Raw genomic sequence first — 20,769 nt, 5'->3', positions numbered from 1 at the left:
AACTGCAGTTTCTCTGCCTTCCTTCCCCCGGCTCTGCTTCTACTCGGAGACTTGGATCTAAAGTTGTCCAGCAGTCATGGTGTGATGGTGCCTGCTGGCTAGAGGGAGTCTGCTCCCTATCCTGGCTAGCCTGACCTATCCTGGCAGTTCATTGTGTGTTTATTGTAGCTGTGCAGGGACCATGGGTGGTTGGGAGATTGCTGGGTCTGGTGTTGTCCCTCCCTCAGTGTGTGACCTTGGATGAGCCATTACCCTTACTGGGCCGCACTTTCTTTCTTTTTACAGTGTGGGGTTGAACCCAATAGTTTTGAAGAGCTCTCTCTTCATTTCTGACAAAATGAGTCTGAAAGTAAGATAATTTACCTTCTTAGGTCTTCTCCACTTCCTTCCACCAGGCTGTGAGTCCAAACCCCATGAGAGCCAGCTGAGCTGTTTGGGGTATTTTCCTAATTTAATTTAACTATTACCAAAATATAAATTAACAAAATAGTTAAGAGCCGGGAAGACAGACCTTTGCTATTAACTGGCTTGTGAGCATGTCATCTCTGAGCCTTAGTTCCCTTATCTGTCAAACAGGGCCCCCCAGTTCTACTTATCTCGTAGCCCTTGTGGGGTAAGTGAGATGATACACGGAAATGCAGAGCAGGGCCTGCTTGTCTTGGCGACATCTGTTAGCACCACCTGCCCTGAGCCGGGCCCATTGTAGGAGCTGAGACGTGGATCCCAACATGTTTTCTGAGCTTTGGTTTCAAGAAGTCAGCGATAGATCACAGAGGTATCCAAAGACAAATATGAAATGTCCTTTAAAATACATACCAAGGGAAAAAATAGGCTGAGCGTGGAAAGGAAAGAGCGATGGAATCTGAGGGAATAGAAGTTGGGAGGGCCCATGAGGCCAAGTGGAACGCACGAGTGGAGAAACCAGGAATTTCTAGAATTCCTAGACAACGGGAATGAGGGTAGCTCAAACTGAGCACTTGTGATGTGTAAGACACTGTTCTAATCTCTTGACATGGAGTTTTCATTTCATTTTCAGGTAAGGTGGGTTGCCTTCTGGGATTGGTCAGTAGTAGCAGGAGGACCCTCTGGGTCTGTGAGGTGAGGTAGATGAGATTAGAAATGGGAGTTTGCAAGCCATTATAGAGGACGCTGTATGTCAGGATTTTACCTTATAACCCAGGGGGAGCCTTTCTTGGGTGGGGAAGGTGTGCATCTAGCCATGCATTTAAGAAAAACAGGAAAGGATGGGTGACCAGTTGGGAAGCTCTTGCAACAATATGCTAAGTCCGGGGTGCCTGCAGAACAAACCACATTTTTTTTCTTGGAGCTCTGGCACAGGAGGGAGTAGCCACAAAATTCAAGGCACCTCGTTCACTCATTCATTCATTCACGCAATTTATACTTACTGAATGTCTCTGATGTGCCATGCCTTGCTAGCTGCTAATGATATAAAAAGTTAGAACGTCTTGCCTAATCTTTAAAAGCTTCCAGTTGAGTGTCCCTCCCACCCAGCGCTTCTGGGGCCAAAGTTCAAGGGAGAGATGTAGGGGCTAAATTAAAACTAAAAGGAAAGAGAAAGCAGAAGCCCAAACCGCGGCTGTCTCAAAGTGGGAGAAAAGGAGGATGGTTACACATGTTCTAAGTGTGGCGGAGGTCCTCAGAAGTTCTCACCTCCTTCTCTCACTTACAGAAAGAAAACTGTCACTTCTACAGAAAGGAAGCAACTGGCCAGGTGTCACAGTACTTTAGCGGCTGACAGAGCTGAAACGCTACAGTCCTGGCCCAGGTTCAGTGCTTTTATAAATGCCCTGAATGTTCTGCTTTCGTCCTTCTTCCCCTCTGAGGGGAGGTTTCAACCCAGAGTGATCTGGTAGCTCCTAACTGCTCCCCCCCACCGCCGGCCTTGAGAAATGCATTTTCCATTCAGGGCAAACTCTTTTCAGAAGCTCTGGACTGGGATGTTCCAACCATGGTCTTTGGAGCCACAAGAAAATGTCTAAAGGAAGTGGCTGGCTGGGAGGGGGTTGCCCTTTTGACCGAACAGAGAGCATCTGTTTGGGAATTGCCACTGTCACATTTCCTGCCATTGGAGAAGCAGTGTGGGAACTGCTGGCTATTTGAAACCCCTTGATATTTACTGTGCCCCAGCTTTGCTGAGAGCAATGAGTCACCACCAGAGCATCCCACAGGAGACGTTTCTCCACAGCCATTCCTTCCTTCACAATAGTGCCGGGGAGATCACCTCACTCTAAAGAGGACACTGAGTGTCCAAGTGGTGAATTGAAGAACATTGTCTGAAGATAATAGATGGACTGAGCTCTGGCACAAGAGGGAGTAGAGATCATCCAAACCAAACCTCTTGTTTCATAAGTTTGGAAATTGAGGCCCAGAGAGCAAGAATGTGACCACATTAGTAAGGGTTAGATCTGGGGCTAGCACCTGAGTTTCCCGACTTCTGCTCTGCTCTGCTCTCTCTGCTGACAGGTCCTCTTTCTCTTGTTGGCAAAAGCCAAACTGAGCTGAGAATGGGAGGGAGAAGTGTCAGGTTGCCCAACCCAAATTTCCGAACCCAGAAGCGGTAAATTGTCATTCTGACAGACCTCTCCACTCCCCTCAGACCTCAGGTTTCCCTAAGCAGACTTCTTCACTTTATGGTTGGAGTTAGGCAAGTGGGAAACTCTAGCTGTATAATTGAGCCCTCTGCTCAGTGGTTAGATCTACGGAGATAGGCAGGACTGCCACTTAGAAGTAGATAAGTCACTTGGCCTCTATGCCTAGATTTTCTCATCTGTCAAATGGGAATGACAAAGAGGTCTATCTCACAGGGTTGTTGTGAAGACAGTAAGGCAAAGCATGTATATCACTGTTCATGATATAGGAAGGACTCAGTAAATACCAGCTCTTTGTTATTAATAAATAGGTTTGATTCCATTTCATAGAGAAGGAAGATGGAGGGGGGAGTCTCTTAAAACAGCCTCTGATGACTACTGAGTTCCTACACTGTGCCTCTAATGCTTAGAGAGCTAAGATCATTAGAAAAATTCAACCAAGCACATGGTAGTAAGTGATAAGAAGTGCAGAGACCACAGATTAACCATAGAGAAGCCTTAGAACGGCTCCCTGGAAAGGAGCATGTGTAAGGCACCTTGAAAGATGGGTAGATATGCTTTCAACAGTAAAAGGTATTGAAGGCAGGAGGGAGTTCCAGACAGAGGCAACAGGTTGAGCAAGGGCGCAAAGGTGGAAGTGGAGGCAATGGGAAGTGCTCCTTGGGCCTTTGGCCCCACACTCAGTGTGAGGACACCATCTGGGAAGGTCACAGAGAGTCCAGGCTGGCGTGTGGACTTCACCTCCAGGCCCTGGCCAGCCTCAGAATATGCTAGGATTGAGAGTAGCATGATGAGCGATGTCCTTTAGAAAGACACCTCTGGGGTCCATCATGGAGGAAGAGACCAGCACAGTGGCTGGGAGACTATTGGACAGGCTTACAGTTATTCCCTGAATGTGGAGGGAGTAGGACCTGAGCCAGAGTGGAGGAAGCAGAGATGGAGAAAAGAGAAGAAAGACATGGGGGTGGAGCAAGAAACCAAGGGAACTACCCCAACCTGCTATCCCCAAGAGAGAGGGAGGTAGAGGTAAAGCCAAGGGTCATTACCTGGGAACCCAGATGCAGGAAGTGCTTTTAAAGGCAGCATGTGAAGCCGAAGGCTCCAGATACAGGCCGTCCCACTGCCCTCTCATCCAGGTATGGACTGAGGAAGCCCTAAACCAGAGCCACCTAGGAATGAGCCCTGCCCCCGGGCCCAGCTATTGCAGCAGTTTCCAGAACATACATTTCCTTCTGTGGGATGGTCCTACCCCTTCCTCCCAGCTTCCACCATCTGCCTACTATACTGCCAGCTGCAGCCAGAGCCCCCTGGTGGCTAACCCACTGAGATGGCCTTGGACCTCGACTCGGAGATAGCCATGGGCAGGGAAGGGAGGGCCTGACTGAGCAGGCAGAGTGGGGGATGAACATAGAGATTCTAAGCCTGTGGTGGGCCAGCAATCTCCATTCCCACTTTCCCACATATCTGTTATCCATTCAGAGCCATAACACTGCTTATCAGACACACAGGATTCCAAATCGCTGCCAGCCATACCCACAGGGACATACATTCTGTACACCCAGAATCAGAAACACACAGTGTTGGCCACGTAGAGAAAAATAAAATGATTAGGCCCACAAATAAACTGCTGTTAACAAACAGAAATACAGACACTGGTATTTCACACAAGTACCCAAATTTGCTTTTCAGACTCTCTGGGACACAAATACACTCACACTTTTCTTGGCACACAGCTTTCTGTGCATCACACAACTCCAGAATCAGCGGCCTGCCTGCTCTTGTGTACTTTCTTTGATAGGAGAAATAGCCAGGCTCTGTGATGACAGACTGTGGGCCTAACTGTCCTGACCTGAGCTCCAGTCCCTCTTGCTGACCTGCTCTGGGGAGGACAGACCAGCTCCCTGGAGAACCAGGCAGTAAGTAGGATCAGACTTGGAAGGGAGCGGGATCTCTGAGGAAAGCTTTTGGGTGGTAGTGAGGCTCAAGGTAAGTGAAATGTGAAGAGGCAAGAGAGAGAGATTTTCTTTCAAAAGTATTGTTCCCATTCCATTCACTTCTCCAGGAATGTTCTAGAAGCTCGTGGTGAAAGGGTTAACTGCCTGAGCTGCCATACCCTCTACCATTCTGCTCACTGGGATTTGCCCAAAGGGAGTCAAGGTCACGACCTCCCCATGCGATGCCTTTTAGCTGTTCCCAAGATAAAACTCCCTGGTGAGTGAGATGGAAACCTAAAATGAAACTTCTCAGCCTCAAGCCTAATTACTGTCATACTTGTCAGCAGCAGCACCAAACCCATCGTCATCGCGTCCTCCTGAGGCCTGGTCTCCCCTTGGGGTCGGAATATGTGGCATTTTCTTGGGCACATGTACCCTCCCTTCACTGGCTTCAGACTCCCAACTTTCCTACTTAGGAGGATGTTTCAGGGACAAAATGAGCTTGCATACAAGGAGCCTGGCACAAATGTCTGGTACCCTGAGAGGTTCAGACCTTATTCCTTGCCTTCCTCACTTTCCTCTCCCTGCCGGTGTCCTCTCTGCCCTCGCCCTTCTCCTATCCTGGGGTCCAGATTAATTGCAATACAATATTTGCATAGACAAGAGACCTCACTGGGGGAAATTCCCCCGGTGACCAGGCTTCCTTTCTGAGGTCAAGCCACATCATCAGACACTGCTCCTTCCTCTCCAACATGCCCCACCTCCCGTTGGCTTTGGCCTCTGTCATCTGGCAGGTGTAGATCCAGGCTCACAGATTGAGTCCTGTCCTTCGACCTTGGGCACTGTCCAAGAGAGTCTGAGTGTAGAGGATGGGTTGGAGACCCCGAGCAAAAACAGAAGTAGTAGATATTTGAGGAAGAGAGAAAAGGGCAGCAGGCAGGAGAGGGTCAGGAAGCCTGGATTGTGATGCTAGATTGTCAACAACACTACCTGACCCTGGGGGCAAACGCCTCTGCCTCCCAAGGCCCTAGTTTCCTCTTTTGTCCAGCGGGGGTGGGTGGGGTGGTGGCGTTAAGATAATCTCTAAGCTTTGTTCCAGATTTGATGGGCTAAGAAGCCACTTCCTCTAGCAGCAGTCTTGCAACATTTGTCCTTGGATCATCTTCCTTTGACAAGAATCTTGCAACATACTGCCTTATATCTGGTTCCTTGGAAAGCACAATTTTGCAAAACGCATCCCTGAATCCCATTTTTCAGATGCTGACAGAACTATACATCTCTCCTCTCCTCATCATGGTTTGATTTGAGCTTTACTTTTTCTGTACGCATCACCATGTATAATGTTCTGTGACCCACGGTAAGTGGACTAGAGCGCTGTTCTCTCCCGAGTCTAAAACCTGTTCTCAGTCTCTCACCCTGGCACTGGAGCTGAGAAGGCACCTGCCTGCCCTGAGTACAAAAACGGGCACAGGTTGGGCAAGACCACAGTGCCCCCAAGAAATAGTGAGGTCCTGGGACCCCCTGCATCAGAAGCAACTGTTAAAATGGCAACTTCAAGAGCAGCGGTCAGTCATAACTTGGAATCACCTAGAATGCTTTTAAAGTACCAATCCCAGGCCACACCTGATGAGACAAGGGACTTGTAATGGTGTCACGCAATCTTCTATTTTGAGGTTTGGCTCTCTTGTTGTATTCAAATTAACAAGTGTAATTTAGCTTGGGACGCTTTCAAAGCTTTCTTTTCTTTCTTCACTTTCCGCCAACTGTTAATGATTCTGCTTCCTATACTATATTTACTCTGCAGACCAGTTTCAATGTTTCTAATGACTTCAGCCCAGTGCTGGCCCTGTGACTTGGGAAAGGTTTTGCATCTGTGTGGGATCCACTCCTGGCTGCAACTTAAAACTACATAACATACGCAAAGGTTGCCATGACCGGCTTACCTGCCCCTTCCCCCACCCCAACAGACCAAGCCAAACTCAGGCTGAAGCAATTTACATCCTGGTTAGAAAATATAAAACTGGAGACTAAACAAAGACTTGGGGCAGGAGTTTCCAGCAGACTCTGCCCAGCCGGTCCTCCTCTTACTTTAATAAATCTTCCTTCTGTATTTCTACCTGACTCATGAATGCTTTCACGACCCTCCAGCGAGCAGCCACAAAAACATCCCCCTGAGATTCTGATGTAATTAGTCTAGGGTGGAGTCTAATTTTACAAAGCTCCCCAGGTGATTGTAAGGTGCAGCCAAGAATGACAACCATTGATCTAAGGCCCCACCCAAAACCAAATGGATCAGATGATGCTGACGGACACTAAAGTTGACAAACCCCTGACCTAGGATATTCTTTAGGAAATTATCGCAATGGGCACCCCTTCTAGGCACATAAGTATTCCCAGAGTTATAGATGGGCAAAGAGAATTGATCCCCTGACACAGGTGAGGCAGGTGAGGGACAGAGAGAGGCAACCGCTGCTAAGATCACAAGGGGAGTCAGGAATGGCCGTGGGCCTGGTACCAGCAGGTGCTTGGAGACTCTTTTTGCACAAGTCATGGATTGGATGCTTGCGGGACCCAGAGAAGTACTAGCACATTTGGAACCTCCAGATAGTTCATGACAGTGAGTTCTCCTTGGTTGCCTATCTATGAGCAGTTAATTCTTACTTTGGAGTTGGAAGACCCAGCTTAGGGGGCTTGGGCTTCTCAAACTCTACTAAGTGCTAAAGTCACCCCTGGGAGGGTGACCATGTATTTAAAATGCTGCCTCTGGGGCACACCCCCACCTGGGAGTCTGATATCTTAAGTCTGTGGTGGGACCCAGAATTCTTCCCAGTGTCCTGAGCTAGGTCCTAATGGCATGAGGAGTCCCATCCTTGGGGAGTGTTCTGCAGAACTGGTGAATCAGGAAACCCACAGGGTCAAATCCATTCATTCTCACAATAAATATTGGTTGATTGACTATTATGAGACTGGCCCAGTGCTGTTCCCACAACATCAACAACGAGACCAGAGAGGTCAAGGTGGGAGTGATGGGGCTGGATAATTAAGTATCAAAGAAGTGGACCTGGGAGAGTTTCCCTGTGTATATCCAAATTTCACCAATCTTTGGATGAATAGCAGAGGTCTCATCTCCTCCAGGTGAGCTCTGGAGATAATTACCTGAGTTTGAACTCCAGTTATGCCATTGATTAGCTGTTGGCTTAAGCCACTATGAGCCTCAGTTTCCTCATCTGTAAAATAGCAGTACCAATCTCCTAGGGTTCTGACAAGGAATGCATGCAATAATTCCTTTAAGAGTACTTAATACCATTCCTGGTGTATGTTAATCTTAAATATTAGCTATTAGTGTTATTATTTCCTGACCATCTTGGCCTGTTCTGATTTCTCCTTTGTCTAAACTTTTAGATTTCTTTAAAGTGTCAGAATAGAAGCTCCCTTAGTGATTATCTAGTCTGATTCCTTTACATTTTCATAGAAGGGGAAGCTGAGGATCAGAGATGGGAAGGGACTTGCCCAGGACCACACAGCAGAATCAGGACTCAAACTCAGCTCTTCTGATGCCCAGCCCAAGGGCCTCTTCTTCTTTGATGTCTATCCCATGGCTTGACCAAGGAAGGCAGTTTCAGGGAATTCATGGCTGGAAGACAGAAGAGGTGGGAGAGAAGGTGGGAGAAGCTGATTGCTCTCAGTGTCTATCTTCCCCCAGGATGTGCAAGCCAAGTATTCCTAATTGGAGATTTCAGTTCATGCAGGTCCCGCTCCTTCAGCCTCCTTAGCCCTTCAAGGTCATTACTGCCACCTGAGACTGCATGAGCAGGAACCAGTCAGTCCAAGTCAGACTTCATGAACTCACAGAGCATCTATGGTTGTTGCATCCTCTGGAGAGAAAACATTGTGTATAGAGGGAAAGTTGCAATCCAGAGACATCAGGGCTGAATGACATATTCCCCTGATGAGGAGTCTGAAACTCTATTTCCTCAAAGAAGTGCCATTCCTCGATTTTACAGAAGGCTCTGGCTGACCCAGGGGACTAATCCCAGCTCACCAGGAAGCTTCATAAAGGGAACCAGGGACAAGATGTCTCTTCCTGATGCTGAGTGCTGCCACCAGCCCAAATGCCTGCTTCTGAGCTGTTGGGGACACCGGTGAGGGTGGCCCTGTCCTTTGGTATCAGAGGACAGAGAGGGGAGCATCTGACGGCACGGATGTGAGAAGGTGTATTTTACTCCCAGCAGAGAAAAGGGTCTATATGGAGGGAAGTGTGTCATTCTTTGTGCCTGGTCTAGTTCAAGGATTGGTGCCATTAGCCCTGTAGAACTTTCTGCAGTAGTGGAAATATCTGCACAGTCTGATACGGCAGCCACTTGCCACATGTGGCTATTGAAACTTTAAAAAGTGTCAACTGTTGGGGTGGCCGATTAGCTCAGTTAGTTAGGGCATGGTGCTGATAACACCAAGGTTGCCGGTTCGATCCCCACTGTGAGCTGCACCCTCCTTAAAAAAAAAAAAGAGTGGCAACTGCGACTGAAGGACTGAGGGTAGTATGGACCAAGAATCAGGAAGTCCCTCCATTTCCTCACTTGGAAAGTCACTTCCCCTGTAAAGTGAGGCCATTGGGCTGGGAGATCTCACCAGCATTTCCTGTGGAATCCTAATATGAAGGGCACAGAAGCCGTTGAGGATTAGATTGAGGGGACTCTCCTCCTCCCCTCACGACCCCCCGCCCAGAGCTGACTGTGGCCCCTTATGACCTGGCCTGCTGATTTCTCCCACCTCTGTTACTTCCCCTTTGCCTGCTTCAAACCCCATGCTCCATTCAGAGTGAACGATTTTCAGTTCTCTGAATGAACTCATCTCTTTGCAGGTCTACTCCCTTTGCTGAGAACACCTTTCCGTAACACTCTTGCTCTGCTACTTTCAGGTCTCAGCTGAGGTGTCACTTCCTCCAGGAAGACTTTCCAGATCCCTAAATTCTGACCAGATGCTCCCTTGTCCAGGTTCCTGTAGCTCCCTCTATTTCTCCTGCCAAAACACACCTCTACCTGACTTCATTGTAATTACCTATGATCTTGCCTACAGCCCCCAGAGCAATGCTATCCAATACAATTCTCTGCAATGATGGAAATGTTCTATATCTGTGCAGTTTAATGTGGTGGCCACGTGTGGCTATTGAGCACTTGAAATGTGGCCAGTGCTACTGAGGAACTGAATTACTGATTTTAATTAATTTTAACTAATTTTTATTTAAATAGCCATGAGTGGCTGACTAATGGCCACTCTGCTGGACAGGGCAGCCCCAAAGTCTGTGAGTTCTGAGTAAGCAGGAAACAGGTCTGATTTGTCCACTCTTGTATCCTCCGTGGTCTACAAGACTGAAGAAACTGTAAGAATGAAGAAATTCCCGAACCAGGAATGATTGAGTAAGGCTAACTCATCCAGATGGCCCCCTCCCACCCAACATCTTTCAGTAGATAATGAGCTAAGACCTTCTGTTTGTAGAGGAGTTAATAGTTTACAAAGGATGTCTGTAAACCATCATCTTATTTTAATTACCATCGCAGGAGGTGGGCAAAGAAGGACTCAGCCCCATTTTACAGCAGGGGATCACTGAGGCTCAGGACGGAGAAGTGAGGCTCAGGAACGCGAGCTGGTTAATGCAGAGCTGGGCTGCTCCTTGGTGGGTAGGTCTCTAAGGCCCCCCTTGACATCCAAATGAGACCTGGCACAGAGGGAAGGAGTAAGCTTTTCCTTCCGTGTGGAGAATCCATAAGAGACTAAGTGTAAACAGATGGGACAGGAACTGGGGGGCAGGAGGACAGGAGGATGTGGGCTGGGCATCTGGTGATTTCCTCAGGGTCCTGGGCACCGGAATCCCCCACCTTAGGCGAAGGAGGAAACAGAGATCCTTGGGAGAAACCCAAGGTGGGGTAGGGTGGCCAGGCCAGGTTTCCCCTACCCCTGCCCCTCTGCCAGTTCCCAGACCAGCCACAGAATGAGCAGGCTTCCAGCTTTTCCCTAGAGCCTTCTGCCCTTCCCTGGAATTCACTCATGGCAAGTGACAGCCAGTCTGGGAAGTGACAGGTGGGGACTGACAAAGAAGGGCCCTGTGCTCTGCCAGGGGGAGGGAAGGGGCCTCAGCTGGGCTTGTGTGGCTGCCTAGCTCCTCCATCTCGGGGAATTCCCCTCCTGCCTAAAAGTCAGCCCAGCCCAGCTCTCCTTCCTGCAGAAGCAGCGAGCTGAGGAACCTCACAGGGCCGGCAGCCCCCGCTGCGCACACCTTCGTCTTCTCCTGCCCTTCCCCAGGTGAGTTACCCAGCTTGCGGGCGTTGAGCCAAGACAGGGGAAAGGGCTCCCGGCACAAGGGTGCTGGGGCCACCAGACCCTCCCAGCTCTGGGCCAAGAGCCACCCGCTCTCCTGCTTTCCTGACAGCTGGGGTTGGCTGCTCCCAGCCCACCTCCCTCTTCCCCCAGGCAGGGCTTGGGCGCGGGGCCTCTCGGTCTCCTTGCCTAGCCCCATTCTCCTCTTTCTTCTCTCCCTCCTTTTATTTTCCCTTCCTGCCCTTCTCTTCCTGCCCTGCCTTTTCTGCCAGTCCTTTTCTCTCTAGTCGCTACTAGTTATTCCAAAGGAAAAGAGAAGTCTATTTTTGTCTTATCCTTCCCCCAAGAAAAGGGAATAGGTTCATAAGTGTGAACGCAGATGTTTGTGTGTGTATTTGTGAGAATGTGTATCTATGTTTGTGAGTGTGTGTCATACCTACTGAGGTGTATAAGTGTATGTCCGTGTGAGTGAAAGTGTGTGAGCATGTTTCTGTGTGTGTGTGTGTGAGTGTGTTTGTGTCTGGATCATTACGTGAGTGTGTGTGTATGTGTGTGAGGGGGAGAGTGTGGGTGTGTGATGGGCACTTTAGCGATCTAAAACTAGACAGGAAGCGACCAGGTGGGAGTTCCCCCCACCTCACCCCTTGCCGTCCTTGGGGACTCGATGGAAGGCTGGGACCCTCTGGTGCGCTCCCCCATCTGCTTTCCCCCGGGGGTAGTTGGACCCTTCAGTGGTTGAACCTTTAACAGAGAGCCGAGGCACTAGGAGTGGGTGAGAAGGCCTACACACAGTTCTCATGGGCCTCCTCTTTGATCTCAAACAGTCCAGATTTCCCAAAGCTGGTCAGAGGCCCAGCCCAGGGAAGTCCCTGGCTAGGAGGGGAAAGGAGTGGAGGCCAAGTCACTGCCACAGTAGCTTCTGGGCTGGAGAAGAATGGAAGGAGAAGAAGGAGGGGCCCTGGCAGAGGGAGCATGAGAGGATATGAGGTGAGGCTGAAGGAGGATTGCTCTCAAGGCCTTGTCAGGGCTTCCCAGGATTAGGAAACACTCTGGTTCCCGTGGATCTGCCTCCCTCAGGGGCTGGGCTGGGCCTGGCTGACCTCTTCCTACTTCCAGGAGGATGGCAAGGGGCAAGCTTGGATCTAAACCCACATCCGGCTTGCCACCCTGACCTGGAGACAGGGAGCCAGAGGGTGAGGAGCTGGAGCAGGGGTGGCCTGGGGTGCCTAGGACCTGTGGGAGGGGCCTGGTTAGGCCGTGCAGGCTATGAGGCTGGGAATTTCCCCCACTGTCACTTTGCCCTTTTCTCTCCTCCAGAGGTGCCCTAGAAACCCTAGAGGAAAAGGCAGGTCCAGGGACGCCAGGGACACAGCTGGGATGGAGAAAGAGGAAAACAGGAAAGACCCTGGAGAAAATGTCAGGAGAAACGCCTTTTGGGCCCAGCACTTCCGAGAACACACTTTGTGAGGTCTAGGGCAAGTTTCTCCACGGCTCTAGGCCCTGGGGTCCTCACTGGAAAAAGGAAATCAACAATCCCTGCCCACCCTAGAGGACTGATGATCGCAATTATCATTGCTGCCTTTCACTGATGCCAGGCCCAGTGGCATTTTATTCACTCCACCCTGTGCGTTGGGCACTGTTCTAACCTTCATGTTATGAATGAGGAAACAGGCAGGGAGCAATCATGAGGGTGTCAGGGCTGTGATCTGAGTGTCAAACTGGAGTCTGTCTCACTCCACAGCCCAGGCCCCAACCCTTGCAGGACTTGCCTCTTGGAGGAGGGGCAATTGTGGGTATGATATGGTTTAGTTTACCTTAGGGGTTATGGCTATCTTACCACCATCAGATCTACGCCCTTGTGAAGTTATTTGGGAGGTAGGTAGAGAGAATTAAAAATGGCTTATCCGGCTTAGGGTGGGAAGCAGGGACCCTAGACTCTGCTCACTTATATACTTCTTACCAAAAAACACGATTAACGAGTACAACTTTAGTCAACATCACGTGCTTGATGCGTATTTCTCATTTAACTATCACTGAAATCTCTCTCATTATACATACACACCCAATACCAAAAAGCACCTAGAATCCACATGGGGGGTGGGTTTTACATTCCCGAGATTGCCTTGGGCTATGGAGATGTGAGACTGGATCTAAGGAAGGGACCCAGGCCCAGGAGCGCTCTTTTCCTTGTTCATTAGCTGCTTGCCCTGAGTTTCACTGACCCCCTAGCCAAGGCCCCAATTCTCATACTGGAGTGATAGATGTGCTTGTTTGCGTTAGAAGCTCATTTCCCATCAGTGGGGCACGTGGAGATAGTAGCGCTCTGAGAGCAGGAGATTTGGGTTCTAGTCCTGAGTGTAAATGACAAACCCTCTGTAAGACCCCTGGGAAATCCCTGCCCCTCTCTGGTTCTTTGTGGCTTCCTCCCTACAGGAAAAAGGCTAGGTTTGATCCTTTCTAATGACCCTCTAAGGACTGGCATTTTGAGTTCTATGTCTTGCTAGCTGGCAAGACTCCATAGCATAATGTTTAAGAGTGTTAAGAGTTTGAGTCTTTCTGCTCCAGTTAATTGTTGTTGTATAAGACGTTTGCAAGTCATCTAACACCTCCAAGCCCCAGTTTCACCTGTGAAATGGGGATGGTAATGGTTCTGAACTCAGAGGGTGTTTGGGAGATACATTATGTAACAGTGCAGGCCTAGCACACAGCAAATACTCCACAAATGTTACCTTTCAATATTTTTAATATGCAGCCTCCACTGCTCTTTAGGCACTTGATTTAGAGCTCAATCAGTTATTGGTGGGTTTGGGGGTATGTTTCTTAGTTCCCTCAAATGTGGATTTAGGTGTGACTTTGGAGCCGCCTTGGTGGGGGTGGCAGAGGGGTAGGGAGTGGCAGAAAGGAGATTGGGAAGCTGTGTGCTTTAAAACAAAACAAAATAAAACAAGACACAGGCCTTTTGATTTGCCTCCCAGGTGGGGCTCCGTGCAAGTGCTTGTTGTCACTCTGGAAGAGCAAGAGACTCCCAGTTGCCTGAGTCACTCAGCTCCCAGAGTCAGGCCCAGCTTCCTGGCTTGGAAATCTCCTTCCAGATCTGGGATAGTAGGGAGTGACAGGCTAGGACACCTGTTTCCCACCCTACCAGGCTCCCAGAGTCTAGGGTACCATAGTGGATGTGGATGATGGGATGGAACCTGGTGAGGCTGTACTGGGTTTAACCGTGAAGTTCTACCCAATGCACGCAATCCATGTCTGTCATTTCTCAAATGCCTTCTGTGTGCCAAGCTTTGGGCTTTACTTGCATTATCTCATTTATCCTTATGATCACCTCAGGTGTAGATACAATTATTATCTTCATTTTCCAGAGAGCAATTGAGGCCTAGAGCCCACCCAGGTAGTACCATGTTTCCCCAAAAATAAGACCTAGCCGGACCATCAGCTCTAATGCGTCTTTTGGAGCAAAACTTAATATAAGAACAGGTGTTTTATATTATATTATATTATATTATATTATATTATATTATATTATATTACATTACATTATATTATATTATACCCAGTGTTATGTTATGTTATGCTATGTTATACTATATTATACCCGGTCTTATATTATAGTGAAATAAGACTGGATCTATATTAGTTTTTGCTCCAAAAGATGCGTTAGAGCTGATGGTCCGGCTAGGTCTTATTTCCGGGGAAACATAGTAACTAGGGGTTAGAAGACCACTAGTTAGATCTGTAGCCTATGTTCACAATGAGTGTTGAATTTCTGCAAGAAAGAAAAATCATGATGTTGTAAAGACAACATGATGCAGTGGAAGGAGTACATACAAGGTGTGATCAACAAATAGGATGAATGTTTAAATTAAAAAAATTTATTACAGTAAAAGACACATGGCCATTAATCCCTCTCAAAATACTCCCCCTCACTTCGAACACTCTTATGCATCGTTCTTGCCACTTTCTGGAGCAGTTCTGGAAGTCCTTTTTCGTGAGTGTCTTTACTTCATCCTCTATCATGTGACAACACTCTGTGTCACACATCACTTCTGGTGTGGCAAATAAAAACATTACAGTGTGTCCTCATCCACCTTATTCACCGGATCTGGCACCATGTGACTTCTGGCTCTTCCCCAAAGTCAAAGTGACCATGAAAGGTAAATATTTTCGATTCAGAACATTGAGGCAGCCACAACAGTGCAACTAAAGACACTCACGAAAGAGGACTTCCAGAACCGCTTCAGAAAGTGGCAAGAACAATGGGATAAGTGTGTTCAAAGCGGTGGGGGGGGGGTGGCATTTTGAGGGGGATTAATGGCAATGTGTCTTTTGCTATAATAACTTTTTTTAATTTAAACATTCACCATCTTTTTTTTTTAACTTTTATTTATTTAAGTGTGTTTTTCTAGGACCCATCAGCTCCAAGTCAAGTAGTTGTTTCAACCTGGTTGGGGAGGGCGCAGCTCACGTAGGCCCATGTGGGGATCGAACCGGTAACTCTCGTGTTACGAGCATCGTGCTCTAACCAACATTTACGAGCATCGTGCTCTAACCAACAGAGCTAACCGGCTGCCCGTGACCATATTTTTTTTATCACACCTTGTATGCCTGGGAGCCAAGATCCTGAGTTCCAACCCTGGTTGTGTCACTCACTGTGTGTGGCCTTGAACAAGTCGTTTACTACATCAAGGCGTCAGTTTACTTACCTGTCAAATAGGGGATTGTGCTCAATGGTCTCCATGGCCTCTAACATGGTGGGATGTTCTAAAGTCAGACTAAGACTTAAAAGGCTGGGTGGGGTGGGTGCAGTCATGACTTTGAAGAAATGCGTTTTCTCACACATTGTAATTATTTGAAAAAATTATCCAAAAGTAGGAAATCAGGCAAAAAAATGACTGTGTGACTCTTTAATGTCATACTAGAGCACTATCCAAAAGCCCACCTAGGAGTAAGATGGCACTTTGGGGAATGAAACTATTTGCCTAACTGTCTAAGGTTAGACATTTTACCAAAACAGCTGAAATAGTCTGGAAACAAAATGCAAATAGTTGGAGACCCTTCATATTTTGAGTAAATTTCAATGTTCATGAGAAGATTGTGGTTGGGATTAAGAAGATGGCATTCTAGGAAGAGGCAATTTGGAAAGCATAGACGAACAGCAGGAAGAAAACCAGTTTTGGGGGGCCCAATGGGTAGAGATGATGCCTGACAGCGGCCACATCGATTCTAATTTCCCTGGACCCTCCCCTATTGATGACACACAATGGTGCTTTGGTGTTTGCATCCCTCATTCCCGCCCTCTCCTTAAAATCAGGGTATATGTGTACTTACTTTCATAATTAAAATGAACTAGAATATTGTTTTGAGCATTTGATAACAAATTTGAAGTAAGTGAAGGCCTCTCAGATGTCACAACGCTGAAAGAATTCTTGGATTAGGCGTATACTTGGGCAGGGTATGTGTGTGTTGATAGTCACAGTTGATTGACAGATCTCTCCTTTAGTACAGTGAGGGCCTGTGTGAAATAGCTCCCCAAATCCTTTCTGAGGATGAGGGCCTGTCAATGATTGTTTTCAACAGTTTCAATGTAGTGAGTCTTTTGTAATAGGTTTTTCATCAAGTTATATTCACCCAATTTAAAGAGCTGTCCTTTATTCCACGGTTAGGTCCTTCCACTTTTTGAAATTAAAATTTACCCTCTTTTAAATAAAACGATGATCTTAAAAAAAAAAGAAAGTATTCCCAATCTTAAACCGAGTTTCTGATCCTTACAGAGCTGGGAAATCCCACAGACTGTTTTGATGATCTGGCCCACAGGAAGGCAGGGCGGGAGGCTGGCTCTGCATTTGCCTCCCTGGGTTTGCATCTTGGTTCACTTGCCGAGGTCATCTTATCTCTCTGCGCTTTGTATACTTATTTATGGTAAAAAGGGGGATAAAACCCATCTCACTAGGGTGGCTGTGCAAATTAATATATGCAAAGTGTTTACAATGTCTGGAGCAATAAACGTTAGCAGTAACAATAAGATTCTTGAAGGGTCCTTTCAGCTCAGAATTTCTACGAGCTGTGCTAAGAAGTCCGGGAGCACCCCGGATCAACTCTGGGGCCCTGAGCTCTAGTTCTGGCTTAGCTCCAAATTCCTACGTGCCTTTTGGCAAGTTCCCTCCCCTCTCTGGCCTGGGTGCCACTCGGCTCAAGGAAAGAGTGGGGTAGTCTCTGCAGCTCGTCTCCGCTCTGAAGTTCCAGCTTTCAGAGCTGCCGCAGCCTCATTCCGGGACCCGGGGCTTCAGCGGCGGGGAGTCCCTCAGGGAGCTGCCACAACCCAGGGACGTCAATCGCAGGCTGGATGGGGATATGCAGGGCCACTCCGCCAGCTCACCGGCTGTTTATCTTGCACGGTCCCACCCCGACGTCCTCCTGCGGTCGGGAAACGCGACGCGATTGGGCGAGTGGCCTGTCAATCACTGGGGACTTTCCCAGGGGTGGGGCGGACCAGCCCCCAGCACTTCCTCGTCGCCGCCCCCCGCCCCAGGAGCCGGGAGCCTGCGGAGTCCTCTGAAGTGAGATCCTGGCCTAGGCCGCTACCTCGTCGCTGGACCCGGGGCTGGACGCAGAGGGTGGGACGCTGTCCTCCAGGGCCCTCATCCTTAGGTAAGCCCGCCTGTCCTGAGTGGGGATAGAGCAGGAAGAAGGGAGTCCCGAACCCGGCTGTTCAGAGCCTTAGCAGTGACCCGGCATGGAGTAGGAGGTCAGGCCTCGCCAGGGGGCCTGGGCTCCAAGCTTCTGAGGCTCCGGCGCGCGAGGTCCAGAGGCGCAGGGGGCCTCCCGCCGGGGCCGGGGTCGGGCTGCGTGGGGAATCCCTGCGGGGTGAGGCGGGTGGTGGGTGCGCGTGCGCACTGCGCTGGGCGAGCGCTCTGGAAACCGTGTGCAGGCGGGTGCGGGGTGTGCAGGCGGTGTACGCTGGTCGGGTGAGGGGAGCGTGCGGGCGTGCGTCTGTTTACAACGTGGGAGACCGGTTTTGGAAGCTGTGTGCACATGTGATGAAGACGAAAATAATAACTCTTATTGGGCGCTTTCCAAGTGCTGATCTAAGTCCTTTACATGTGTCTAAACTCATTTAAGTGTCACATCCATCCACAAAATGGGTATTATTATTATTGTCATCCCCATTTTGCAGTTTAGGAAACCCAGGCACTTGGAGACTGGGGTCACACAGCTAGGGAGTTGCAAAGTCAGTATCTGAAAGCTGGCATTTGGCGTCCGAGTCCCTGCTCCACTGTTTCTGTTGAACGTATTTGCACAGTGTTGGAGACAACATTTGTGTGCATGTTCAGGGTAGCTTTAGTGAGTTTCTAGGAGTGATTTTGGGTGTAGAGTTGTACGTATGGGTGACTTTTCCACCCTGGAACATTTCTATGCGTTTGTGTGTGTGAGAGACCGTGTGTATCGAAGTGATGGCATTATACATTCATTAGTTGTGTGTATGGGAGTGAGTGGGAATTTTGTGCGACTAGGTGAGAGATTGTGTTTTGGTTGGGAGGGTGGGACTTTTGTGGGTGCTGCAGAAGAATCGGCGACGTCCATCCCCACCTCCTTGCAGAGTGACTGTGGGGAAATGTGTGGATTCCTGATGCATCACTTTAGAGTCAAAATAGAGTGGAGTCAAAATAGAATTTAAGCAGCACTTAGTCACTTTCCATACAGTGGGGTACGCGAGAGGAGAATTCGGCATCCGATGAGAGGTCAGGAAAGGTGACTCTCAGAAATTTTTTTTTTTTTAAATTCCTGATAATGGATACTGCATTTGGAGGCTGGAATATTTATTAGTACAAACTCATGGCAAGCCTGTGATGTTGTATTAATATCCCTGTTTTATAGCAGAGAGAATTGAGGCAGTGAAAAACCAGTAATGGTAATAACAGCAGCTGCCATTTATGAACCCTTACCATGTGCCAGGCACTGTGCTTTACATTCAGTATGTCATTTAATCTGTTCAGCAACCCTAAGAGATCGTCACTATTGGTGGTCTCAAGTTTCAGATGAGGGAACTGAAGCCCAAAACGGTTAAGATTTGCCTAAGACTAGTAAGTCTTAAGCCCTGGGCCATGTTCCATGTTCCCTTTCCACTGACCGAGGCTCCTGTCCTGACTGTGTCCTGGGAAAATAATGTGATTAGGGATTGGCACTTCATGGAAGCACTTGATCATGTCCCTCTGGAAGCTGCAGCCGTGAACGTCCTGTGTTCTACATACTTAATGTGACCCTGACCTCTCCAGCCATGGGTGTCCCGTGGGTATGTCGTGGCACTCCTGCTGAGTGTTGGTGTCTGCCCCCATGCCCACACCAGATCCTTTGGGGCCCCAGGAAGCTGTGGGGTCTGACTCATCCCCTTACCCCCAGTGCTGCTTGTGACTTGGGCCCGGATGTCCTGGGTTGGGTCGGGCCGACCTGATTTGAGCACCTCAGGATTGTAGGAGGTCGTCTGTCTGCCTGCCTCCCTGTCTTGGGCTCTACTGGGCACTACCTTACTCCTGCGCTTACTGCAGTTTAGCTATGGCACCCGCTTTTTTTCCCCCTCCGACATGCCAAGCTTGTTCTTGCCTTGAGGCCTTCGTATGTGCTATTCCTTCTGCCTAGAACACCTTTCCCCAGCTCTTTCCATGGCTGGTTCTTCCTTATCTGTCAAGCCTCAGCTCAAATGTCACCTCCTTGGAGGGGCCTTCCCTGACCTTTCTATGCAAAGTAGCCCCTTTTTTCACTTTCTGTCATAATACTATGTGTTTTTTTCATGCATTTATCACGCTGTGAAATAATCTTGTTTATATGTGAATGAGAAAGTATATGTATAGAACTTAATGTCTGGCATACATTAAGTTCTATACATAGAACTTAAGTTCTATGTTTACTTGTTTTCTGTCTTGCTCTTTTCCTGGAATAGAAGGGTGAGCCTGCACCTCTTTAGTTTCACGCATGCATCCCTGATATTTGATAAGAGTGTCTGGATGAGGCTCTGCTGGTTTTGTTCAGTGGATGAGTAGATTCGAAGAAACTAGAATAAGGGGGCATTTCACAGGTGAGGAAACTGAGGCCGTAGAAATGGGAAGGCACTTGTCCCGGAGAGGTAGTGGCAGAGTCAGGATGAGACGCAGAACTTGCTCCCCGAGGCATTTTTTTTTTTTTTCCTTCTGATAGTCAGCAAATATTTCCCGGTGGCCCTGGTGCCCGGTGCTGTGCTGAGTGGCATGATGCTCAGGGGCATGAAGAACTGGCTCCGCCCTCCAGGAACTGTAGTGGAATGGGCACAAGTGTGCTGTGAGCATTGCCTGCTGGGCAGGTGTGTCAGCAAGTGCCCAGCAGTAACTCCTACTGGAGTGGGGGGCCAGTTTGGGGGTACCAGTGGACAGGGGGCTTCTGGAGGGAGGTGACTTCAAGGCCAGGCCCTAGAGAGATGATGAGGTGCAGAGTGGGGCCTGAGTCCCATCCGGAACTTAGTAGGTTGGGCAGTGGATTTGGGGTAGAGCTCTGCTGGGTGGGGGGAGCTGACCAGCTGGGTTAGGAAAACACCTAAGGTCTTGACTACCAGGTAGAGAAGTATCGGTTTTTCCCAGGCGGCAGCCTTGGGAAGTGATTAGAGCACTTGGTTGGCAAACTTAACGCATGTGTCAGCATCACCCGATGGCTCGTTGGCTCACTGGGCTGTGCGCTCTGAGGTCTGATCAGTGGGTGCTGGGGAGCCTGTGCTTGGAGAACCACTGGTGTGAAGCGTGTGCTTTGGAGTTCCGTGTCCACCTGTGTGGGTACAGCCTCTGCTCCCTCGCCTGTAAGACTCTGTGATGTCAGTGCTGCCTTCTCGAAGGGTGCAAATGAATGAGACTCAGCTCAGGGCCGATGCGGGGTCAAGTCCTCAGTCA

At 48.8% G+C, this 20,769-nt stretch overlaps 1 protein-coding gene across 12 annotated transcripts in view; it reads left to right on the top strand.

Moving 5' to 3' along the window:
- Nucleotides 1-10,771: 10,771 nt before the first annotated feature.
- The window catches only part of TNIP1 (TNFAIP3 interacting protein 1), a 48,765-nt gene continuing 38,767 nt past the window's right edge, over nucleotides 10,772-20,769 (top strand). For 5 of the 12 annotated variants that reach the window (XM_074313798.2, XM_074313797.2, XM_019734316.3 and 2 more), the window contains exon 1: nucleotides 17,351-17,509. The gene's annotated coding sequence lies outside the window, so the exon portion shown is untranslated. Of the gene's footprint in view, nucleotides 10,844-17,350; nucleotides 17,510-20,769 lie in introns of those variants that run through there. The other 7 variants (XM_019734320.3, XM_074313802.2, XM_074313801.2 and 4 more) reach the window with 6 other exon arrangements.

This window comes from Rhinolophus sinicus, chromosome 5, assembly GCF_057876585.1.
Source record: "Rhinolophus sinicus isolate RSI-liver-muscle chromosome 5, RSI-T2T, whole genome shotgun sequence".
In the NCBI taxonomy this organism is placed as follows: domain Eukaryota; kingdom Metazoa; phylum Chordata; class Mammalia; order Chiroptera; family Rhinolophidae; genus Rhinolophus; species Rhinolophus sinicus.
Note: the sequence above shows the minus strand (reverse complement) of the source record. Positions and strands in the feature narration are given on the sequence as shown.